General features: G+C 37.5%; 1 protein-coding gene across 2 annotated transcripts in view; it reads left to right on the top strand.

The window, feature by feature from the left end:
• The first annotated feature begins 1401 nt into the window (after window positions 1–1401).
• Window positions 1402–26785, top strand: part of CYSLTR1 (cysteinyl leukotriene receptor 1) — a 36382-nt gene continuing 10998 nt past the window's right edge. The window contains exons 1-2 of one of the 2 annotated variants that reach the window (XM_064483014.1): window positions 1402–1792; window positions 24040–24198. The gene's annotated coding sequence lies outside the window, so the exon portion shown is untranslated. The remainder of the gene's footprint in view (window positions 1793–24039; window positions 24199–26785) is intronic. The other variant, XM_010981282.3, reaches the window with a different exon arrangement.

Consider the following 26785-nt stretch of genomic DNA (forward strand, 5'->3'; position numbering starts at 1 on the left):
TGCAACTGTACAAGGCAAAGTCACAATTGGGGATGGGTTGAGCACCGCCTTTCCTATCCAGGAAGCAGAGAAACATCTAAGGAAAGAAATGAGTAGAAGAGGACATGGAAGCACCACAGGGCATCCCCTCTTTGTCACAGCGGTTTTGATGCCATCTTGAAACTCAAAGATTTAGCCACTTTCTCTTTTCTTCCTTACCTGAGTATGCACTACCCTTCCACCATAGCTCAAAATGGTTTTAACAGTCTAGACTGGAAGGGAAGTAATAATTCATCCTGTCTGCCTTATGAACTTTCCCCTAGATCTCTGGGGAATTTAAGCTCAGTTGAAGAAATTCTAGTTATAATATTACTTAAGTTAGTAAAACTTCCCAGGGAAGAATTAAATAATCTGATCTGGGATCCAAATGTTATCTTTCTCTTTAACTTGGTTGAATGGCTTTTTCCTCCAACCACTACCACAGTCAAGAATTTTATGAAAGATGATGAAGATTTCAGAAGGCTTAGAGCCCTGACCCCAGATTGGCTGTGAGATAATTCTGGTACCTACAGATGCAAAATTTGAGTAAATGGCCTTGTTCCTGTAGCAGGTAGTGGGCCAGAGGGCTGTTGCTGGACTCATGTTTTACTGAGGCTACCAAATTGGTTATCAGTTACAGGTTTATGTTTAAAAAGTGTTAGTATGAACATATTTATGTCCATCCCCATATGAACCATCTTAATATAGCTCAATATAATTGATGTAACCAACCCACATCAGGGTATCATTATACCTTTGGTTTATAACATCAAGGTGCTGCCCCAAGTTCCAACCAGCATGTAACAGACTGTCATGTCCTTAGTCTCCAGAAGTCAGACAGAGCATCCCAAAGCTCCAGCACCCTAGAGCCCAGCCAAAACTCAAGAGCATTTACCTGGCTTCTAAATTACTAACAGAGGACCATTGACAGCAAACCCAGTCATTCTAGACCATTCTCAGTGTGACAGGAGAAAAAAAATGCTTTTAATCCAAAGAAAGTAATTTATTGCTGTGGGGATTTAGGGAAACAAAACTCAAACTAATAAATTATTTTTCAGGAGATAAGGCACTAGAAAGGAAAAGGCTTCTTAGAATGTGGATAGAACCACAAGTATCAGAGATTGAGAGAGAGAGAGAGAGAGATGTAAAATTTATCTTGCCTGAGATCAAGTTCCACATAATGGCAGTTAGATTAGCATATACTGGTAGGATTATCTTTCTCCGCCTACAAATAGTCTAACCACTTTCAAATCATAAAAATCAGAGAGAAGTAAACTAGATGAAGTATACTCCTTCCTGTTTCCCATCTCAGAGCAGCTGTGGGATTTCCTGAGGATTGAACTGCTGGAGCTAGTGTTAAAAGCTCATTTATACACACAAAAACCTACAAGTCTCCAGTTTCTATTCTTCCTCCCTCCCTCTGCCTTCCGCTCCCCCACTTTGAACTCCGAACTGAGGCGTGCTTTAAACAGTTTGAGGACTAATCTGAAAGAGGAAGAAGAATCTGTATACATTGGCAAGCATAAGTGCCCTGCCCTCTCTCCTCTTAAAAATTGCAACAACTCATCTTTTCAAAGAAGCTTGCCTAAAGAGCAGGCACGCTGTGAGTGGCATGAACTTTCAGGGCCCTCCAGGGTATTCAGATTCACTGTACAGCTCACCAACGACGATTAAATTTCCAAGGGACAAGTAGATTGGATTTAATGAAGACTTGGAGCTTGCTTCTGAGAGTGAATGCAAAAGGACTCTAGCCCGTCAAACTTGAAGTTAGCAGGTAAGGAGATTCAATGTTTCAGTGCTAGGACCAGAACAGTATATAGAAAATTCTGCTGATAGTGAATTTTTTTTTTCTAACTAAAAACATTTTCTATGATTCTAAATGGAGAAACAAAGGTGAAAAGAGAACAACTTTAGAATGAGAGTTGCAAGGAAGAAGAAGTCCTGGGTCAGCCTACTCTGTTCCCCATTTCTTTTTTTTTTTTTAACATTTTTTATTAATTTATAATCATTTTACAATGACATGTCCAATTCCAGTGTTCAGCACAATTTTTCAGTCATACATGGACATATACACACTCATTGTCACATTTTTTTCTCTGTGAGCTACCATAATGCTTTGTGAATATTTCCCTGTGCTATACAGAATAATCTTGTTTATCTATTCTACAATTGTGAAATCCCAGTCTATCCCTTCCCAAACTCTGCCCCCCTGGCAACCACAAGTCTGTATTCTCTTTCTATGAGTCTATTACTGTCCTGTATTTACGCTTTGATTTTGTTTGTTTGTTTGTTTCTTTGTTTTTTAGATTGCACATATGAGCGCTCTCCTATGGTATTTTTCTTTCTCTTTCTGGCTTACTTCACTTAGAAGGACATTTTCCAGGAGCATCAATGTTGCTGCAAATGGCTTTATGTTGTCAGTTTTTATGGCCGAGTAGTATTCCATTGTGTAAATATACAACCACTTCATTATCCAGTCACCTGTTGATGGACATTTAGGCTGTTTCCATGTTTTGGCTATTGTAAATAGTGCTGCTATGAATATTGGGGTGCAGGTGTCATCCTGAAGTAGATTTCCTTCTGGATACAAGCCCAGGAGTGGGATTCCTGGGTCATATGGTAAGTCTATTCCTAGTCTTTCGAGGAATCTCCACACTGTTTTCCATAGTGGCTGCACCAAACTGCATTCCCACCAGCAGCGTAGGAGGGTTCCCCTTCCTCCACAGCCTCTCCAGCATTTGTCATTTGTGGATTTTTGAACGATGGCCAGTGTGACTGGTGTGAGGTGATACCTCATTGTAGTTTTGATTAGCATTTCTCTGATAATTAGTGATATTGAGCATTTTTTCATGTGCCTTTTGATCATTTGTATGTCTTCCTTGGAGAACTGCTTGTTTAGATCTTCTGCGCATTTTTGGATTGGGTTGTTTATTTTTTTCTTATTGAGTCATATGAACTATTTATATATTCTGGAGATCAAGCATTTGTCTGTTTCATTTGCAAAAATTTTCTCCCACTCCATAGGTTTTCTTCTTGTTTTACTTCTGGTTTCCTTTGCTGTGCAGAAGCTTGTAAGTTTCATTAGGTCCCATTTGTTTCTTCTTGCTTTTATTTCTCGTAGGAGAAAATTTTTGAAATGTATGACAGATAATGTTTTGCCTATGTTTTCCTCTAGGAGGTTTATTGTATCTTGTCTTATGTTTAAGTCTTTAATCCATTTTGAGTTGATTTTTGTATATGGTGTAAGGGAGTGTTCTAGCTTCACTGTTTTATATGCAGCTGTCCAGTTTTCCCAACACCATTTGCTGAAGAGACTGTCTTTATTCCATTGTATATTCTTGCCTCCTTTGTCGAAGATGAGTTGACCAAAAGTTTGTGGGTTCATTTCTGGGCTTTCTATTCTGTTCCATTGGTCTATATGTCTGTTTTGTACCAATACCAAACTGTCTTGATGACTGTAGCTCTAGAGTACTGTCTGAAGTCTGGGAGAGTTATTCCTCCAGACTCATTCTTTTTCTCCAGTAATGTTTTGGCAATTCTAGGTCTTTGACAGTTCCATATAAATTTTATTATGATTGGCTCTAGTTCTGTGAAATCTGTCCTGGGTAATTTGATAGGGATTGCATTAAATCTGTAGATTGCCTTGGGCAGTGTGACCATCTTAACAATATTGGTTCTTCCAATCCAAGGGCATGGGATATCTTTCCATTTTTTTAAGTCTTCTTTAATTTCCTTCATCAGTGGTTTATAGTTTTCTGTGTATAATACTTTCACCTCCTTGGTTAGATTTATTCCTAGATATTTTATTACTTTGGGTGCTATTTAAAAGGGGATTGTTTCTTTACTTTCTTTTTATGTTGCTTCATCAATAGTGTAAAGAAATGCAACTGATTTTTGAACATTAAACTTGTAACCTGCTACCATGCTGAATTCTTCAATCAGCTCTAGTAGCTTTTGTGTGGACCTTTTAGGGTTTTCTATATATGGTAACATGTCATCGGCATATAATGACACTTTTACCTCTTCTTTTCCAATTTGGATCTCTTTTATTTCTTTCTCTTGCCTGATTGCTGTGGCGAGGACTTCCAGGACTATGTTGAATAGGAGTGGTGATAGTGGGCATCCTTGTCTTGCCCCAGATTTTATTGGGAAACTTTTGAGATTTTCACCGTTGAGTACTATGCTGGCTGTAGGTTTGTCATATATAGCTTTTATTATTTTGAGATATGTTCCCTCTATATCCACTTTGGTGAGAATTTTTATCATAAATGGGTTTTGAATTTTATCAAGTGCTTTTTCTGCATCGATTGAGATGATCATGTGGTTTTTGTCCTTTCTCTTGATGATGTGATTTATTATATTGATTGATTTGCGTATGTTGAACCAGACTTTTGTCTCTGGGATGAACCCCCCTTGGTCATGATGTATAATCTTTTTTATGTGTTGGTGGATTATTTTTGCTAAAATTTTGGTGAGGATTTTGGCGTCTATTTTCATCAGTGATATTGGCCTATAATTCTCTTTTTTTGTAGTGTCTTTGCCTGGTTTTGGTATCAGGGTGATGGTGGCTTCATAGAATGAGTTTGGGAGTATTCCGCCCTTTTCAATCGTCTGGAAGAGTTTGAGAAGGACTGGTATGAGTTCTTCTTTGTATGTTTGGTAGAATTCCCCGGTGAAGCCATTCAGTCCTGGACTTTTATTTGTAGGGAGGTTTTAATTGCCATTTGTATTTCCTTTCTAGTGATCGGATTGTTCAAGTGTTCAGATTCTTCTTGATTCAGTTTTGGTGGACAGTATGTTTCCAGAAACTTGTCCATCTCCTTTAGATAATCCAGTTTGGTTCCATATGGTTTTTCATAATATTCTCGTATGATATTCTGTATTTCTATTTTGTTTCCATTTTCCTTTCTTATTTTGCTAATTTGTGCTCTCTGTTTTTTCTTCTTTGTGAGTTTGGCCAGAGGTTTGTCGATTTCATGAACTTTTTCAAAAAACCAGCTTTTGGCTTGGTTGATTTTTTCTATGGTCTTGTTAATCTCTATTGTATTTAATTCCTCTCTGATCTTTATTATTTCCTTCCTTCTGCCGCGTTTTGGGGCTTTTTGTTCTTCTTTTTCTAATTCATTCAGGTGGTGGGTTAAATTGTTTATTTGAGATTGTTCTTCTTTTTTGAGGAAGGCCTGTACCGCTATAAACTTCCCTCTTAGCACTGCCTTTGCTGTGTCCCATAGGTTTTGAGTGGCTCTGCTTCCATTATCATTTGTCTCAAGGTATTTTTTAATTTCAGCTTTGATTTCCTCATTGACCCATTGTTTCTCAGTAACATATTGTTTAATCTCCATGCTTTCCTTTTTTTCTCCTATGTTTCTCTGTTGTTAATTTCCAGTTTCATGGTATTGTGGTCAGTAAAGATGCTTGAGATAATTTCTATCTTCTTAAAATTGTTGAGGTTTCTTTTGTGCCCAAGTACATGATCGATCCTGGAAAATGTTCCATGTGCACTTGAAAAGAAAGTATATCCTATTTTGGGGGTTGTAATGCTCTGAAAATATCCACCAAATCTAGTTTTTCTATTGTAGTATTTAATTTCTCTCTTGCCTTGTTTATTATCTGTCTGGAAGATCTGTCTAGTGATGTTAATGCAGTGTTAATATCTCCAACTATGATTGTATTCCCATCAATATCCCCCTTTATCTCTGTTAGTAATTGTTCTATGTACGTAGGTGCTCCTATATTGGGTGCATATATATTAACGAGTGTAATGTCCTCATCTTGTATCACTCCTTTAATCATTATAAAATGTCCTTCTTTATCTTTATGGCCTTTGTTTTAAAGTCTATTTTGTCTGAAATCAGTACTGCAACACCTGCTTTTTTGGCTTTTCCATTTGCATGGAATATCATTTTCACTCCTTTCACTCTCATTCTATATGTGTCCTTCTCCCTAAAGTGGGTCTCTTGTATGCAGCATATTGAAGGTTCTTCCTTTATTATACAGTCTGCCACTCTGTGTCTTTTGTCTGGAGCAGTTAGTCCATTAACATTTACAGTAATTAATGATAGATGTGTGTTTATTGCCATTTTGAACTTATCTTTGCAGTTGAATTGGTATATCCTCTTTGTTCCTTTCTTCTTCCTTTTGTGGTTTGGTAATTTTCCTTTGTATTATCAGGAATTTATTTAGTGTTTGTGACTCCCTTGTAAGTTTTTGGCTTGTGGTTACCCCTTTTCGTAAATCTATTAGCCCATTACTATAACTATTTTTATTAAACTGATAGTAACATGATCTCAAACCCATCCTACCATTAAAAAAAATTTTAAAAAGAAAGAAAAAATATTCTATATTTCCCTGCCTCGCTCTCCCACTCTCAGTGATTTGTATGTCTTCTTTTATAATTTCGTATTTATTTTATTTGTAATTCATGAGTTATCACCTTTCCAGTTATGAGTTTCTCATTTCTGTAGCATCCTGCTGCTTTTCTATTTAGAATATTTCTTTTCGCTTGGGTTTAGTGTTGCTAAACTCCTGCTGCTTTTTCTTGTTTGTGAAATTCTTTATTTCTCCTTCTATCCTAAAGGATAGCCTTGCTGGATAAATTATCCTAGGCTACATCTTTTTTTTCATTCAGGACTTTGAATATATCTTGCCACTCCCTTCTGGCCTGTAGTGTTGGTGTAGAATAATCAGCTGAGAGCCTTATGGGGGTTCCCTTGTAACTTACTCTTTCCTTTTCTCTTGCTGCCTTTAGGATCATTTCTTTATCCTTCACTCTGGCCATCTTGATTATGATATGTCTTGGTGTGGGTCTGTTTGGGTTCTTCCTGTTTGGGACCCTCTGAGTTTCCTGTACTTGGATATCTGATTCCTTCTTTAAGTTTGGGAAATTTTCATTCATGATTTCTTCAAAAATCTTTTCAATCCCCTTTGATCTTTCTTCCCCTTCTGGGACCCCTATTATGCGAAGTTTGGGATGCTTTATATTATTCCATAGGTCCCTTATGCTATTTTCATTATTTTTTATTTGTTTATCTTGCAGTTGTTCTGATTGGGTGCTTTCTGTTGTCCTGTCTTCTAAGTCACTAATTCATTCCTCTGCGTTATCTTGTCAGCTTTGCACAGCTATTAGACCATTCCTCATCTCTGTCAATGAGTTTACCCATTCTACTTGGCTCTTCTTTATAGCTTCAATTTCATTTTTGACATATTTTATATCTCTAAACACTATCTCTTTTAATTCCTTCAGCAATTTGATCACTCCTTTTTTGAAATCTTGATCTAGTATGTTATTGATATTTATTTCATTGATCTTTCTTTCAGGGGATTTCTCTTGTTCTTTTAATTGGGAAATGTTTCTCTGCTTCTTCATCTTGCTCATACCTCTCTGGCACTGTGGTTTATGGACTATCAGTTGTCTATTTTGGTCCTTAAGGAGTTTATCTATCTAATGCCTATTTAGGAATAAGACTTAGGAAAAAAAGAAAAAATAAGAGAGAGAGAGAAAGAATTTTAAAAGAAGGGAGAAAGAAGGTTTGAAAACTGTGTATAATGAATAATAGAAGAGCGAGTTGAAGCAGAATATCAATCTAGTTGAGACATCCTTTTAAAACCTTTAAAAAAAGGGGGGGGGGAGATGAAAAGATGTATTTGAAACCTGTGTCTAATCAATAACAGGACATCAAAACCCAAGAGAAATAGAAATGAATTAAGAAGTAAAAATTAAGAGGGTAATAGAAAATAGAACAGGTAAAAACAGATTTTAAAAAAAGGGGGGGTGTCATTGTTCTCCTGGAGTCTGTGTGCTTTTAATGTGAAATCTTTCTGTCTTCGTCCTGTTTTGGAAGCTCAGCTTGCTGTTTCCAGAGGCCCTCCATTGGCGCCCTCTTCTGTGCTGCTCCCAGCACCTGTCTGCAAGCAGATCGCGCCTCCTCCCAACACTGGGTCAGGTGCAGCTCTCCTTTGCTGTGGGCAGGCGGGTCACTGTCCCTCCCGATGCCACAGTCAGATGTTGCAGACTGGCCAGGTAGGAGGGTGGGTCGCACCCCCTCTCAGCACTGTGGTCAGGGGCTGCGTTCCTGCGCGTAAGGCGGGGGCCGCCCTCCCTCTCCTGGAGCCGGTAGCTCCGCTGCTGTGTGCGGCTGCGTGCTCCACCTTGGGTCGGCGCTCCGCAGGTGGGCTTGGGAAAGACTGAGGAACAGCCCTGTCCCTGCTCCGGACCAAAACTCAGCTCCTTGTTTGTCTTTGCAGAGCAAGTTCTCTGAGGGACCAGGGTGGAAGGATCCTATCTGCCTTGGGCTGTAGACAAGTCTCAGTCTGGCCTTTGAGGCTGCTAAGTCCTTCGGTGCAGATACAGGTTTCACCCCCACCCCCGCCTGGATGCTAAGCGCCAGAGGATATGGTGGCTGTGCCTGAGCCCTGCCTCTCTTCCCCTGAAAACTTTCCACGGGTTTCAGAGATGGGGGTATGCACCCTTCCCCCCAGGGCACATCAAGCGTGTTGTTTTATGGAGGGCCCAAGTTGTTCTGCCCTGTGCACCCACAGCCACGGCGCGCAGCCCCTTGCGTTCCCCCGGGGCTGCCTCCGTGCAGCCACTTCCGTCCTCCGCCCGGTTTGTGCAGCCTGGCCCTGCCCACGGCTGCCGGCCTGCATCTCAGGCTGGGTGTCGGGGGGACCCTCTGTGCCCGTTTAACTTAGTTCTGTTAGTCAAGGGCTGCTCTGTACAGATCCGAGCCTTGGAGTGTCCTCCTCTGTCCCACTGGCCTCTTAGTTGGAGAGGGAAGACCCAGCGAATGAGCGCTAGTCCTCCTTTGCAGCTCCTTCCCCATGGGACCCGTCCCACTCTCCTTTGCCTTTTGTTCTTTCTTTTTTCCTTTTCTCCTACCAGATTTTTGGTGTCTTTATCTTTTGAAGAGGGCGATGTTCTGTCGGAGTTCCGCAGGTGCTCTGGTTGGCTGAGTGGGTCTGTGGATGTGAGTCTTGGTGCATTTGTGGGAGAGGATGAGCTGCGAGCGTCCTTCTACTCTGCCATCTTCTCTCTTTGATAGTGGATTTTAACAAAGTCCCAGGATTTTGGGAGTAGCTCATTTGCCTTGCCTGCTTTAAATAAGGCTGCTAGGATAAATTCTTTCTGCTTTATTTATTGGCCAGACATTTGATCTAATCATCCTGTCAACAAGTATTGTTCAGTGCTTCTGTTAAGGATTTAATGACCCAAAATACAGAGAGGACACTCCCCAAGCCTCCAGCACATTTTCAATCAAGTCAGAAACGTAAGGAATATTTTAAAAATCTATATTAAGATCTCAATGGAGTTTCTCTAATCTGTAGTAGCAGTTTCCTTCAACAAGGAAAGAAAATGTATAGTGACTGCTGAAGGTAAAACAACCAGTGAAGGATGATCTGAATTTTCACAAGGTAATTTCACATTCATTATCCCACTTGAATCTCTCAACATTCTACAATTAAGACAAGTGTTACTATCCCTGTTTTGCAAAAAAGGAAATAAACTCAAAGGGGTTAAGAAATTTTCTGGAAACGCACTGCACAACTAAAACTGGCAAGTTCTGACTACAGACTGGAAGTAGAAAGCTCTCACAACTATAAATGAATATGGGGAAATTGCATGATTTAGTAACTTAGACATATCTGATTTTCACCAGGTTTAAACACTCAACACTTCATAAATTTTTTAAACATTTTTTATTGATTTATAATCATTTTACAATGTTGTGTCAAATTACAGTGTGAAGCACAATTTTTCAGTTATACATGAACATATATACATTCATTGTCACATTTTTTTCTCTGTGAGCTACCATAAGATCTTGTATATATTTCCCTGTGCTATACAGTATAATCTTGTTTATCTATTCTACATTTTGAAATCCCAGTCTATCCTTTCCCACCCCCTGCCCCCTTGGCAACCACAAGTTTGTATTCTATGTCTATGAGTCTGTTTCTGTTTTGTATTTATGTTTTTTCTTTTTTTAGATTCCACATATGAGTGATCTCATATGGTATTTTTCTTTCTCTTTCTGGCTTACTTCACTTAGAATGACATTCTCCAGGGACATCCATGTTGCTGCAAATGGCATTATGTTGTTGGTTTTTATGGCTGAATAGTATTCCATTGTGTAAATATACCACATCTTCTTTATCCAGTCATCTGTTGATGGACATTTAGGCTATTTCCAACACTTCACACATTTTAATCAAAATCTTTGGCTGGGAGTAGTCTTTTACTTAGAAGCAAAGAAGCTGTTTTCAAAAGTAAACAAATGGGTTGGTGGGTTCCATCTATAGCTTAAAAACAAAAAAACAAAACAAAAAAACTTGAATTCAGTGATTCTGCCTTCCGGTGGTCTGATTATTTTGAAATCTAGAAAGAGGATTTATCAGATGATTATTTAAAAGCAAATTTTAAAAATATATTTTAAAAAATAACTTAAAAAATAAAAACATTTTAAGTAAGCTTGACTTGAGACTGCATATATTAGTGAAATTCGTTTTTAGATAATTTTAAGTTTGTGATATCTATTGCAACAAGATCAAATTTATGATATCTATTAAATCATCCAAAAATATTTTCTGTTGCTGTTTTGCTATTAATTGTCCAATCAGAACTGAAAGCACTCTGTGTTTACACAGTAAATAAACAACCTTGAGTACTATATTTACATCCATCAACCCCATAACAAAAACTGCTCCCTAGGTCCTCACAATAGTTAAATAACTACATTAGCCAACCACTACCTGCAAATGAAATAAATCAGCCTGGGAGCCAGTGAACCCAAATAGAATGACAGGTTAAAGAAAGTTTGCAGATTGAGTCCCTTCTGAATCCAACATTTAGGTGTCTGCCTAGACTAGAATCATCAATTTCATTTTCTACTACATTTTCCCTACTACCCTTAATCAAACTTTTGTTGCTTTAGAAACTGTTTATCTGGGATAAAAGAAAAATTCTTCCATGGTACAGAAAATTATGAATTTCCCTTTGCAGTACTATTGGCTGATGATAAAGGATTAAAGGACAGCACCCATCTTTATGTTCATAGCCAGTCTTGTGGATTTGATGCCATGAAGGGTAGCTATCATAACATAATAACATATGCTCCCAAATAACATAGCTCTGCATGGACCTCTACTTTGATCTATTTTGCTATTTTTTCATGTTCTTATTAAAATACCTCAAATCTGTTGTAATTCAGTTAAACAAGTGTCAATTAAGCTCAATACAGTATGTAGCACAAAGCAAAGTAAGATGTATTCCCTGCCCTTGGGAACTTACAATGTTGATGGGGATACAAGACCTACAGAACATAAAAAGATGAGACAGTAAACCAATGTTATGTTTTTAAATGCAAAGAACTTTAGAAAAGAAAGATAACAGATAAAATGAGAGGCCCAGAAGAATATATAGGATATGGGACCATAATGAGCAAATTTTCTGTGCACATAGTAGGTGGTCAATATATGCTGTTTGAATTCAGTTCTAGTCACAGAAATGATTTCAGAAACATATGTGTCAATACTGAGTCTAATACTTGCACTGAGGAACCTGATCTGGCTAGAGTAAAGGAATTGAGCCAAAGTGTGAAAGAAAATAAATCTGGATAGAAATTGAAGGCCAGATTATTAGGCATTGAATTCCAGGCACTTTTTCTTTTATTGAGGTATAGTAGTTTACAATGTTGTGTCAATTTCTGGTGTGCAACACAATTCTTAGGTCATACATGAATATACATATATTCATTTTTATATTCTTTTTCACCATAAGCTACTATAAGATATTGAATATATTTCCCTGAGCTATACAGTATAAACATATTTATCTATTTTATATATACCAGTCAGTATCCGCAAATCTGAAACTCCCAGTTTATCCCTTCCCACCCCCCTCCCCCCAGCAACCACAAGTTTGTATTCTATGTCTCTTGAGTCTGTTTCTATTTTATATATAAGTTCATTTGTCTTTTTTTTTTTTTTAGATTCCACATATGAGTGATATCATATGGTATTTTTCTTTCTCTTTCTGGCTTACTTCGCTTAGAATGACATTCTCCAGGCACATCCATGTTGCTGCAAATGGCATTATGTTGTTGGTTTTTATGGCTGAATAGTATTCCATTGTATAAATATACCACAGCTTCTTTATCCAGTCCTCTGTTGATGGACATTTAGGTTGTTTCCATGTCTTGGCTATTGTAAATAGTGCTGCTATGAACATTGGAGTGCATGTATCTTTTTGAATTAAGGTTCCCTCTGGATATATGCCCAGGAGTAGGATGACTGGGTCATATGGTAAGTCTATTTTTAGTCTTTTAAGGAATCTCCATACTGTTTTCCACAATGGCTACAGCAAACTGCATTCCCACCAACAGCCCAGGCACTTTTTAATTGGAATTCATATTATCAAACTTTGAATAAGTGAGAACATGATGGAAAAACATTTTGAGTAGACCAATCCAGCAAAGTTTTATAAGCCCGACTACATTTGGAGAAAACTGGAGATGGAGAGACCACTTAAAGAGTAGAAGTTAATGAGGCTTTAGGCTAGTTTGGTGGTGGTGGAAATGGAATGAAGAGGAACTTAAGAGACATTTAAAAAGAGTGATTGATGGAAGTTGGTCGGTGATTAGATACAGGCAGCATAGGAAAGAGATAAGTCAGCGCTTTCTCTGAAATTTTGAACCTGTGGGATCTGGGCAGTGTGGTGACTACTATCCACAGAAATAGGTAATTTGGGGATGAACATGGGGAGGGGAGTGTAAGACATGATGAGTTCTGATTTTGACCTCCTGAGTTTGAGGAGATGGCAAAAATTCAAAGAAGTAATATCTAATGGATGGTTGGAAATAGTAGCCTTGAATGTGAGTGATGGTTAAAAGGTGGAGGATAAAGTTAAATCTGGGGAGTGTGATAGCCAAAATCATAAGAATTACTCAGCTTAGAAAAAGCAAATATAAGAGATGACCAAGAACTGAAACTTGTGCAGTGCCTACACTTTCAGCCAAGAGGAAGAAAAAGGTCCTGAGAAATAAGAGGCACAGAAATATAATTCTTCCCCTCAAAGATAAAAAAGGAGTATTGAGGGGAGGTATCAGGTTATTTATTTCTTTAAACCTCCCCTGCTCAGCAATAGCTAGCATGGTCCTTCATACACACCATGAGCACTTAATAAATATTAAATTATTCTAACATAAGCAAGCAGGGAGATTTTTTGCTTCAAGCTATCTTCCAGTTTGAACTCTGACATAAACTCTGCAACAGTGGCTGCTATAAACTACCTTGCTGCAGGGATTTCAGTAGGAAGGAAACTGGGCCTGGATAACTAAGAGTTCATATTGGCTTTGCATTTTAATCAGCTGCATGTTCTCCAGTAAGTTACTGAATGTCAGTATTTCTTGGATTTATCATGTATAAAATGTAGTAATGAACTTATAGATATATTTTTTTCAGATCTTTTAAAATGGTAAATATGAAAGCAACTTGAAAATACAAACCACTATCCAAAAGCGTTTTGTTTAAAAGTCCATTCCAGGAGAACAAAATACATAACAAAATTGATTGCATGTGGAGAGAATAGGGCCAGTTACTTTCTGCCCCCATCACTACACTGTAGACCAGGGCCCTTACTCTAAGCATAAGCAATCTTATCCTACTCCAAAAACAGTCAGTAGGATCCAGCCATCTTGTTACCACTAACTCTACAATCTTTATGCAAACTTCAATATGAATTCTGAAAAGAATAAAATATTTAAGAGTAATATTTAAGAAGCACTTCTGTGAAAACACTATTCACCTTTTTCATTAGCTATTACTTCCATTAAGTCCATTGATTCCTAGGATTAAATGCTAAGGACCAAAATAAATTTTTACACTGAGTTCTGAATGTAACACAATATTCCACTATTCTGTTATTAACCACTTGTCCAACCACAGATTTAGTTAATACAAATCATGTTCCAGAATATATAGGTAAGTATAGTGCATATATCTCTCCATGAAATACAAAGACCTAAAGTCATTTTTATCCCTCACACCAGTTATTTGGGTTTCAGGCTGCATGGATTCTTAACATGGTATGAATTGAGAGTCAGTAAGAAACAGTTCTGCCAGTTCAATCAGGTGTGCGCAGACTCCTAGAAGACAGATTCATACTAATCAACCCTACAAAAAGAGATTCTTAAGTTAGAATGCCAATTTGTTGATTTGTATTGAAGAAATACAACTGCTAATAAGTCTGATAGACTCAGAGCAGGTAGTGGCACATCTTCATTCTTACAGAAAAAACAACAAAGTAAGTCATTTAATCTGATTAGATAAATTCAGACATCTTAAGTCCATTAATTCATGTTACAATAATGGTGCCAAAATATCATCACCTGACAATTACTTTTGCTTTTAATTGAGAATTCTTCATAGGTCAGTGAGAAGACCACTGTTAAAATATAAGTTGTGCACCACAAGCCTCTTCTATCCTACTTCCTATTTCTATCCCATCCCACTTCATCCCATCATGATCCTGCCTTTCTTTGTGCCCAACAAGGTTTTCTTCTGGATTTAGGGAGGAGTACACATGAGAGAAGGGAGAAAGAAAAACCTCTACATGTTTAGGAGAAGTTAGAGAGGAACCCTGGGGGAAACAGGAGAAATGAGACAAAACAGAAGAGTAAACAAAAACTCTTTAGCACTTAAACACGCAGTTGGTTTTCCTTTTGATGAATAAAATGCCATTATCTTATTTAGAGTGTTTGTGGAATCAATACATCCCAGATATTGAGTTCCTAGTTAAATGTAGCTGATAGAAAAGGAAAAGGAGCTGGGCCTAGACTTCGAGCTCCCTGGCCCGTTCAGGCACTCTTTTACTTTTCATCAATCCCTTTTCCCTAAAAAGGAAAGAAAAGTCCAGTTTGGAATCATATTTTCAGATGCCTAACATAAAAGACTTGTCAAGATTTCTCATCTATTTCATGTTAACAGCTTTTGTTTTTACATAGGGTTGTCTTTTTGTTGTCATGGGTTCTACATAACAAGTGGAATTAAGTTAATAACAATACTCAAACATCTCTGACACACCTTATGTACTTATTCCAAAGTTCCTAGGAAGTTCAGGACTTAGAAGATATTAAAAGCTTCTTTTCATTCCAAATTGGCTACCCTTTGTGTTTAATCTGAAATTAAATTCTTTTTTATGACAGAAGTCTTCAATAAATAGCAATCTCCTGAAGAACAATTATCTTGCTTCCATGATCCAAGCATCTAAATACCAAGAAGTTAGGGGCAGGCCCTCAGAGTCAGCTGTGAGGAGTGGCCTCAGAATTTAGAGGGATTCCAAGTAGCTAATAATTAGGTAGATATTTATACAGGTATCCTTTGAAGACAGTCAGCTTTCTAGTTAGTGCTTTACAAAAAGTTCAAAGGTGTGTAAGCTGTCTATAACAGATTTCTACCACCTAGGCTAAGAGTGGAACTGTCCTCCCACTGTAACCTCTCACCATACACACTTATGCACTCTTCAAGATCTCTGTTCCCATTTTGTGACTTGAATTTCTCTTCAGGTCTGTTCTTATGCACCATTTTATTCTGATTAAACAGGATAAAACATTGTGTCACAATACTATGCAAGGAGGCACACAGTGACATTAACTTCGAATGCCAGAGCCTTAATTTCCTTTTGGATTTGGCAGTGTCCTGTGTTTGGAATTCAACTGCTTGACAACAGAGTGGCCCAATTTGATGGGTGTGATGTTCTCCCCTTAAGGATGAATAAGCTACTGGAGAAGATACGTCCCTAGAGCTGTCAGCATTACAATATCAACTTCCCAGTAGTTTCTAATACTAGTCAGAATGCTGCTAAGCATATCTCTAGAAATGCCAAGTAACAAAACTACTTATTGTGATAATAAGGCTACAGTGATGACAGGAGGGTCTTTCTGCTCTCCTCCCCAAGATCTTTTATTACCATGGAGGAAAGCCACTGGGATCATTAGCACAAAACTGGTCATTTATAGATTAAAACCCCATGGTGGATGTGTAGCTTTGCTCCAATCAATAACCAATAACTCAGTAAACATTCATTGCATATTTTTCTATGTGCAAAATATTAAGACAGGTTAGACTTTGGGTTCATTGAGCTTAAGGGGAAGTAAGCTCAAAATTCCTTTCTCCTGCCCTAGGGGAGTTCACAATCTACCTAAGGAGACAACATTCCTACATGTTAAAAGATACAATACAAGGTAGTAGAATACTGATTGGCATATTATTGTACAATAAACATAATACAAGTTCAAAGAAGAGAGATATGAGTGTAGGATAGGGTGGTCAAAGTAGGTGTCAGGAAGAGAAAACTGGGCTCAGCCTAATATGGGTAGGAAAGTAAATAAAAATTTACTTTTGGTCAGTGCATTACAGTTTATAAAATACTCATCTGCTGATCCTACTATCCATTCTACAAACACCAGATGTATCAAAAGATGAATAAAACATTGTCCCAGTTAATTAACTCGATGAGGGGAATCCCTTCACAATGTATATATATATCAAACAATCACATTGTACACTTAAGTATCTTACAATTTTATATGTCAATTTACTTCAATAAAGTGGAAGGGGGAAGCCTTGTCTGTCACCTCCTTGAGCTCAGCTTTATAAGGATGAATAGCACAGCAAACTTTTTTCATTTGACAATAATAAGATACATGGAGAACAGGAAAGAGGGCATTGGGGAGTTGACCAAATAAAAGAATGGCACCACTGAGCTGCACCCTTGTGAAAACTAAGTTTCCTGCATCTTACCATTACTCAGCAGAAGTGGAGGAAGTATCTGCCTTAGAAGCCTGAGCCCTGAGTCCTCCACTTCCCCTTCTGCCATTGGTCCTTCCCTCATCACCCCACCCTTGCTGGCAGTCCTCCAACATATGCAGACCATCCGGTGCATGCTAGCATTTACTGGAAAGGTAAAGGATGTTTTGGGGAGGCAAACAACTTAATAGAACCATAAAACTACATTCAAATACTGATTTAATCTTTCAGTCTCTCTTGTTGGCTGAATTTAAAACACCAATCATCAGCGTAACTCAGACCTTATATATCCTTCGGTCTTTGGATTCTCAGCAGTCTATGACCTAGGCCACTTTGAACTCTCCTACAGCCCCACCAGACTAATTTTGCTTTTTTTTTTTTAATTTTAAGCTCAGCTTCCTGTTCCTTCCTAAATGTGTTGATACAACTGCCCCATTCCCTTTCCTTTCTTCTCCAATAATTTGTAAAATGTTCATCCATGAGTTGTGATCCTCTACAATCTTTTATTTTTCAGGTTTCTTTTTAATAGACTCTATCATTCTAGGAATGTACACATTTCACTTCCACTTTACATCATTATCTAGATTCCTGCAAAATAGCCCATTGTGTTTCCACACCAAAAACATGAACCTCCCCTCTACTTCTGACACCCACTCTGGGGAGCTAAGTTATTCAAAAGCACGTAAACCACACAGTTACTCTTCCAATGTTTGCTCAATTAGGAGAGGAAGAGAGCAAAAATAAAGCAGACTCACTGCCTTAATGGGCTTACTGTCTAAATGAGTAGGCAAAAAGATTAATTAAAGCACTGTAATAAATAAGATAATAAAACCATGAACAAAGGGGCATTTGTAGAAAATGATCACTTCAATTTAATCTTGAAGTATAAGTAGAAATTTGCCAAGTTCACCTCTTTGACCATGTAAGGGTGAAAGAAGATGCGTAGTTCAAGCATTCTCAAGTAGCCAAGGTATGATGAGATAAGGATCCTGAACTACGTTGGTGGAAGAGGGAGGATCAGAAGATACTGCAAAATAAGAAACAACAGAGCTTGGAGTTTACATGTGAGGGATGAGGTCAGGGTGTGGTGGGGTCAAATATGACTGCCAGATTCTGTGCTTGAGTGACTGGAAGACTATTAGGTCAATGGGGAAAAAAAAAACAGAAAAATCAGTTGGAGAATTTGATTTGGAAGGGAAGATGATATATTTGTCCTTAAGCATGTTGAAATTGAGGGAAATGTATGCAATCCAAAAGGAGCAACCTAATAGGCAGATGAAAATGAGGGACTAAAGTGCAGGTATGTAGTTTGTGGCAGAGACAGAGATTTGAGTCACCCACATAAAAGTCATTTTTTTAAGCCATGGAAGTTGGTAGATTCTCCAACAGAGAGAGAAAAGCAAAGTACGAAATACCAAACTTTTGCGTTTCACAGATCTTTAATGCACTGATAACCTGAATTGACTATCTGAAATACCTGTTATTAATGAATGGGGACAAAAAGGAAGAGTGGGTATTGGGTCAGCAATGTGGTAGCAGGACTGGACTTTCAGTTGAAATGAGTGGGTTCTAGTCCCAGTCCTGTCACTAGCTATGTGCCCTTGAGCAAGTCATCAGTCTATCAGACCAGGATCTCAAAGATCACTTCTTGTTCAAAACTGGCACCTATCCTTGGAATAACAAAGAGCATGTTCTACTGACATGGGTGAATAATATAATTTTCTTTAAAAAAAGAATAGCATAGAATATCATTAACCATTTATTATGTTCCTGCTATGTATGCAAAGTACTATGCTAACCACTACTGAAGAAAAATGGGGAAGTATAAAGCGAAGTAAAAAAAAAAAGTAAACATGAAGATATAATCCCTGCTTTCAAGGAACTTGCAATCTAGTTGAACCTACTGGCCTCGCTTTCAGCTGATCCACAGTAAATCACAATTCAGCTGTCAGACTTGCATCACTTTAGTTGGATGAGAAATAAGCAGCTTAAATTTAGCTCTCATGCAAAGTTGTACCTATTAATTTTTTGCTTTGGTAAAATGTTCTGAAAAAAAAACAGTTACTTTTTCAAGACTTACACCAAAGCAAAAACAAGTAAGTAATATAATAAATAAACAATAAATCTAATGTGCCTCACCTCAAGCAATTTTGAAATGAATTAGTCTGATTCAACACATTTGTGGGGTACCAAGTATAATGCTCCTTGCTAAGTTCTACAGAGACTATTCATATTAATTAGATCTGGATTTTGTCCCCCCAAAAAAGTCTATAAATTAGCAGTACAGATTAGGCAAACACAGAAATTACTAACAAAAAGTAAAAAGAGGTAGAAACACAATTCAATTCTGTATTTGAACCATGGACCTCTGTGGTCAACTGCTTTCCAAAGTTCTAATATCCTGAGAACACCTTTTACTTCCCCTCTCCTAATTCTTCCTTCCACATCTAACCTTTCTACTAACACTTTCCTCGCTGTGCCCTCTGTAACCTCCTTTCCATTATAAGTAAGCTCTCCTACATCCTAAACTTCTTCAAATAATTCTCCCACCACATCCTTGCCTTAAGCAAAACTTGGCCCTGGCCATCAAAAATAAGATGTTTATTTTTCTACACACCATGTACTATGAGACCTAGAGAGTCTCCTGGCTCCCTTGTGCCAGTTAAAACCATTATTACTCTTCTACCACAATGCAAAAAGCCATTCATCTGTGCCACCCTCTAATTTTCCTTATGAATATCATCATCTATTGACCTCCTAGTTATTTTCCCTTTATTCATTGAATATTTTGGCATTGGACTTGCAGTCTTTCTTTCTACCCCAAATCTTGCTGTCACCTTGGTAACTTCATCTTCTGTGTGAACAATCAACCCAATAAACTGACTTCAAATTTTCTTGACCACCTTATCTGAAAAAACGTCCATTTGTTAGAGCAGGCAGATAGCTAGATATAAGCAAAAAGGGACCCAGGCCAAATGGCAAGAATTGGGCAAAAAGAAGGGGCACGGGCTAAATGAAGGAAACCATACATCATGCAGACAACAGGGTTCCTTAGGCAGACAGAGAAAAGCAGGAACCTTGGGACTGGTAAGATATCACACATTTTGGGTGACAAGTGTCCTGGAGGCCGACATACAAAGGTGAGAAAAGGCAGAAATCCCCAGTGTCCGAATGTAACCTTTGCTCATTATGCCCTCATTTCAATAAAATTAGCCTTGCAGATAAGAAGCACCCATCATGCACCGACACTATGACACTTTCAATCCAGAATAAATAAGGACAAATGTCCCTCCTCCCGTTGGGAAGGTGGGGTTCAGATGAAAATCAGGGAATAAGATCCCAAACCCTTCCTTCCCCAGTGAATATTCCATCCATTCATTTCTGCAGCCTACAACTTGCCAAAGATAGGGCACCTGCTCACCTGAGCCTGCCCACTCTCCCCTTGAAAGGGTACTATCTATCCTTTAATAAATCTTCACTTTGCTTTCTTGACATCCATGTCTCATCTCTGAATTCTTTCTGCAATGGGACAAGAACCTAATCGCTAGCAACATATTCACATTTCACCTTTCCATGGCCGCACTTGGGGCCTTATTTATCATCACACAACTGAAATCTTAAACTCCAGTGTACCACACTATGACCACAAGCTCCTAGACTTTTATTTCTCTCACTCCCTTATTGCCACTACACCAGTCTTTAAATCTCAGTTAATCTTCCCATCCCTTGGTTCCTCCTTTTCTTCCCAATCTGTTAAACTTCTCTGTGGTTTCACTTTAAACCATTCTTTTTGTCGAATTTTCAACTTTCTTACCACTTCCATAACATTTTCCCTGTGATCCCCAACTTGATATCAATTTAAGCATTTGTATTTTTCTCTCTTACACCCAGGCTGTTGAACACTCCTGGAATAATTTGCACAATTGTACAGACTGGGCCGTTAAAAATCCACACTCTCCAACCTCAATTAGGCCTTCAGTCCCTTCTTGGTCATATTTCCCTCCCAATCCCCAGAGCCACCATTCAAACCTTCACCAATTTTCAGAAGACCTGAATCCAAGTTCAGCCCTATTTCTCTCAACAAGCAATATTGTCTCTTATTTCACCAAGAAAGTCTGGCTTCTCAGGGATAAGCAACCTCTATCTTTGCTGCTTCACTTCCTCTTTCCCTTACAGGTCAGTATTTTTTCTTCTTGTGCAATCTCTAGTAGCTCCCCATTCCCTAGAGGATAAAGTGAAATTCTCTAAAACAGTAAACAAGACCTATTGTGATCTGGTTTCTGCATTTCTTTCCAACTTATTTTCTCATGTTTAAACCTCATAGTCCAATCATATACAGATACATACACCTAAACACACACAGGTGCACACACATACACCCTTCATCTTCTATTTTATCCCTTTCATGCCATTAGCTGTTTCCCAAACATGTCAGACTATTTCACACCTCCAAATTTTTGCTCATTCTATTTTCTACCCCTGCCTAGAATGCTCTTCTCCACCTGTCATGCCCTTCTATCTTTTGTGAAGCCTTTACTAACATACAGATATCACTTACTATTCCCATTCTCTGTGTTCTTTATATACTTCTATTGCAGCACCTGTAATGGTGCAGTGAATTAATTTGTTGACATGTCTGTGTATTATTCTAGTAGAGTATAAGCCTTCATTGGCAGGCAGGGTTTGTGTCTTACTTTCCAAAGAACCTAGCACAGAATTGGCACATAGTAAGTAGCTAGTATATCCCTTTTAATATAATGAACATACAACAGTAATACAGAGATCAGGAAAGATTTTTTTATGGAAGACGTGATATAAGAGATGGTCTTAAAGATGGTTAGAATTGCATCTAATAGCAATGAGAAAAAATGGCATGTCAAATGGCAAAATTGCCTGAGCAAAGGAAAACAGACCAAATAAAGGATGGAGCTGGTCATAAGGCCACATTTATATTATGTTTATATTATATTATATTATATTATATTATATTATATTATATTATATTATATAGCATGTGTATATAGTAAACCATGTCAACTGAGTCTATAAAGTTAAGGTAGAATATTATTATGGCCTTGAATGGTGCTTCATGCCTAATCAGTCATCAGAGACTTTTGAAAGGGAAGTGATGTGATTAGAACTGTGCTTTAAGATTAATAATTTGGTATAAGTGACAAAGACAGAGTGAACAGAAGAGAAACAAGAAAATTAAAAAGAAGTTGTAATTTCTAATAATCAGTAAACAGTTCTATATTATAACCAAAGAGAGAGCAAAGAAATGGGTCACTCCTTGGCTTTTGTGTAGTCCTCTGCAAAACAGTTTGTTCAAGTGCCATGATTTGTACCAGTATATGAGTTTATCTCATGTCAGCATTTAATAATAGGTCTTGCGGAATCTGAAACTTAATAGTGTGATATAGTGAAAATAGCACTAGACTGTGAGTCAGGCATCCTGGCTCTGTCACTAATTCTGTGTGTTACTTTCAGTAATCATTTTATCTTTGTGGGTCACGAAGGGAGTGGGATTGGATAAGATGTTTTCTAAGTGCTCTTCCAACTCTAACATTCTATAAAAATAGGTCATTCAATTCCAAACAGAGATTTTATAGCCAATACTGGAAGCTTCCTTAAGGAGTAAATCTGTTTAAGAATTGCTTTCAGTATCTTGACATGTACTTCCTTTTTGTTGACTTTTTCACAGTGACCTGGTTCACATCATGAAAGCCTGAACATCAAGACACTGCTAAGTTACTCTTTGCCCTGCCATTTTTTGTTGTTGTCATACAGAGTGCCAAGGTAGCATTGGTAGAATTTTTTAAATAATTGAATATACCATAAAGAAGCAAATTTGACATTGTGTTACCAGATTTACAGTGACAGAAGGGACTCTGAGAAGTAATTTAGAACAGTTTAGTAGGATGAAATTTATACTTTCTCCTGTAAGCAATCAGAAGACTCTAAGGAGGGAGAAGGTATGATCAATGTGGTAGTCACTCAGGATTACCTCCTCAGTGCTGATTTATGAACAAGTTGAAGCTTACTTTCCACACTTAATTCTTTTCTTTTCCTTTCTTTCCTTTCCTTTCCTTTCCTTTCCTTTCCTTTCCTTTCCTTTCCTTTCCTTTCCTTTCCTTTCTTTCTTCCCTCCCTCCTTCCCTTCTTTCTTCCTAGCTTTACTTGGGACAAAACTGTTCCTGACTGGTGTTTAACAAACTACACAAACTTACTGGATGTTCACTGTAGTTACATCTCCCAACTCATTTAATTTTTTTAAATTATTCAGAATTCTAACCCCATCTCACTAGTTGGTAGCATCTGTGTAAAATAATGATGCCTTCTTCAATCACATCATGTGCCTTTAAGAGCTTCCTTCAACACTACAAAGCCTTGCCTTTATCTGGAAACCTTCAGCTGTATTCCCAGATTTTGCTATAATTTAGCCAGGAGACATAACCTGGACTCAAAGATTTCTGACAATCCTTTTCTGTTAAGTATTTATATGCAAACTATACTGCTTCACTCCTACCTTGTCAGAAAAAAAGTCTGAAATGAAATGAACATCTACTTGAAGAACTTTAACCAATAATCGTTACATTCCTATATATAAGTCCACACTTCTATACCTACCACTCTTTCAGATTATTGTAGCTTGGCTTTGAACCACATTTTCCTACCTAGAAAATTCCTCCTAGACATTTCTTCTTGGTAGTCAAGATTCTTACCCACTGGTGTACAAGCCCTGTATAATTTCCTCCCCTTGAGTATGGATGAGACCTGTGAAAATGAAGAGATTTTGTTCCCGTGTTAGAGTACTAATCAGTTCATTTTCAGTTAACCAAAATGGAGGTTATCATTGGTGTGACTACTTAATCAGATGAGCCCTTTAAAAAAAGATTGAGAAGTCAAAAATTTGAAGAGATTTCTTTCCTAAAGTCCTGGAAGAAAGCAAACAGCTGTGTTGTGAGAGCAGTGGAGCAGGTGTCAAGGGCCTAAGAATGACCTCCGAGAGCTGAGAGTGGCTCCTCCAGCTGCTGGACATGCCTGGCTTCCCAGGTTCCCTGTAGAGCTAAAATAATTTTTCCCAGGTCACAGAGCTTTTTCCACAATTGGATAAAATTTTTTTCCTAAAATAAGTCCCATATGTTACAATTTTTAAAAGAAAAGAAAAAACAAGCCTTCAATCATACACTAACAAGGAATGAATTCTGCCAACAACAGGTGATCTTGTAAGAGGATCTCTGACCTCAGATGAGGTCTCAATTCTGGCTGACAACTTAATTGCAGCCCTGTGAGACCCTAAGCAGCGGACCCAGCGAACTTGTACCTGAACTTCTGGCCCACAGAAACTATAAGGAAACAAGTGGATGTTGTTTTCAGGTTTGTGGTAATTTGTTACACAGCAATTGAAAAATAATATATCTTCTGTCATCCTTTTTCTCTTTTTATTGATGATGACTGTTTAAATGGAGACCAAAAAGTCTGATTAAAAGTTTCATTTTGGTTCTAAAGTCTACACTGTATTGAAAATGGTTTCTCCAAGGTCACCACTGGCCTCCTAATTAATAAATTCAATTGCCATTTGATGAACTTCATTCTCTTTGGTCTTTTGGAAGCATTTGAAATAAATGACCACATTCTTCCTTAAAACTGCTCTTTTGACTTGTACAATACTAACATTTTTGTTTTCTTCTTGTCTCTCTTTGATACTCTTTTGCTGTCTCCTTTTCTTTACTATCTTCATTTTACAGATAAGAAAACTGAGTATTAGTGAGATTAAGTAACTTGACCAAGTTCACATAGTAAGTGGAGAAACCAAGTTTCAAACTCAGATCTACCTTGGCTCAAAAGTCATTATGTTTTTGCTACTATATTCACGTTGACGTTGTCTCAGCAGAAAATTATCTTAGTTTTCTCCTTTTTCTAAAGAGGTGTGTCTTTGTAAACTAAAAATCTTCATTTATAAAACATAGAACTTGCTATAAATGCCATGATATAGAATAAAACAAAAATTAATCTCAAAGGGAAATACAGGGATGATGGGTCCAACAAGGAAGGCATAGTTATTTGGCTTCATCCTTCACAAAATCCTTTCATTCCCATACAAGGTGATTTTTAAGGCCTTTCTCTGTAACCACACAGTAAGTGGTGCCTGGCCAGCAATCCCTTAGTCTACATAGTTCTCTAAGATTGAAAATTCCAATAGCTTTCAAGAATTATGAGCAAGGAAAGAGCTCAGGCAATTACAAATCATTAGAAACAAGCTCTCTTTCTCTTTGCAAACTATTACAGAAGCAATTTGACTTAACATACTATATGTCCTCTGCAACTTACATACTTCTCATTCCTATTTTTAAAATTTAAACAGGATTTTCTATTTGGGCATTTTTTTTCAAATTTTAAACTTCAAAATAACTAAAGTTTATAACTTCACTGTGGAATTTGGGGTATTTTAAACAACTATAGTCCTCTTACTTTCTCAAAATGTGAACTGAAGAGATTTTCTGCCACTCCCTCGACACCACAACCCCTGTCTACCTTTCAAAAAACTATATTTTTAAACCAATAAACTGACCTTAAAGTAAATTATGTTCTTTTTCCTCTAATTTCAAATTTTTCCATTAAATTCCTGTATTTTTGGAAAACAAAATAGGCTCAGTGTAAATTTTCACCAATCTCCTTGCTCCTTATAGAAAGTATCTTTCTCCCTTAATGTAAACTATTTTGGGCCCTTAATAACCTAAGTTATTAAGTGAGTCTTTTTTCCCAAGTAAAAAGATTTGTAATTTTACTTCAACAAAGTGTAATCAGTAATGTAAAATCCCCAAATTTAGATTAACACAGCTGCTTTCTTTGTATATTTTTGGAAAATTTCTCACATTCTTCTTGAAAGCAAATTCCAGAATTAAGATGATCTCCTAAAATCATTTTAGAGTTCAAATGCCAGAAAGTAAACAAACTCCCACTTCTCTCATGGCTTATCAAAGTTGGCCCTGGCATTGCCCCTGATTAGGGTTGTTGAAGACATCAAGTATACTTGACTACTTTCCAAAACATCACTTATAAAGAAACAAAAATGTTTATAGTTTGTTTATATTGGATAAATAACAAGGTCAAAATAGATGTTTCATTGCTCAAAAGATCCAAGTAGAGTAGGGCTTGAGGTTGGTTTGAGGGAAAGGATTGGGTAGAAACCATGAATATTTGTAAATGATGACAAGATAACATAAAAAGAATTTAAACTTTGGTACTATAAGTTGTGGCCTCAGGACTAAAGCACTGATCAGAAGAGCAAGGATATTAGCCTACTTTGGTGAGTCACTATATGATACTAAAGGGATATGCCTGTCAAGACTATCAGAATTTTAAACTAGCATGTCAGGGTAAACTTGTCCCTGAACCAAGTTTTCCCAAAAGTCACTATTTCAATAATTAAGCTGTCCCTTTCATTCTACAGAGTATCTTAGTTTGAGATAACTGCACATCCAAAAATATGCCTCAGATTATTTCAAGTCTCTCCTTCTGAGAGACCTAAACTCTCCTTAGTACTTAGTTTCATCTTTATCAAGGTTTCTTCTTTCTCCAGGTAACAATAGTTCTTTGACCTCTTCCATTATCACCTTTCTCTCAAGACAAAAGGTTGGATGGAAGGCTAGTACTAGATGGTGGAGGTAGTTGCCTGAAATATAAGGTTGGGATTTGATTATAGTCATTTATAAGCTCTTGAGCAACAAAAAGACAGGGTAAAAGCAAGGCTTAAGAATGACTAGTCTAGCAGTGGTGAAAGAGCTTGAAATTAAGAGGGCATGAAAGGAACTACAAATAGTTCAGCATGGCTAATATACAAGATGAATGTGAAAAGTAGGAGTTTACTATCTATGTCTGATGTAATGAGAGCTAGAACCAAAGAAGCAGCAGTAGGAATGAAGATAAATGAAGAGGAAAAAGATCAAGACTTGATTTCACA

This window comes from Camelus dromedarius, chromosome X (genome assembly GCF_036321535.1).
Source record: "Camelus dromedarius isolate mCamDro1 chromosome X, mCamDro1.pat, whole genome shotgun sequence".
Classification (NCBI taxonomy): Eukaryota; Metazoa; Chordata; class Mammalia; order Artiodactyla; family Camelidae; genus Camelus; species Camelus dromedarius.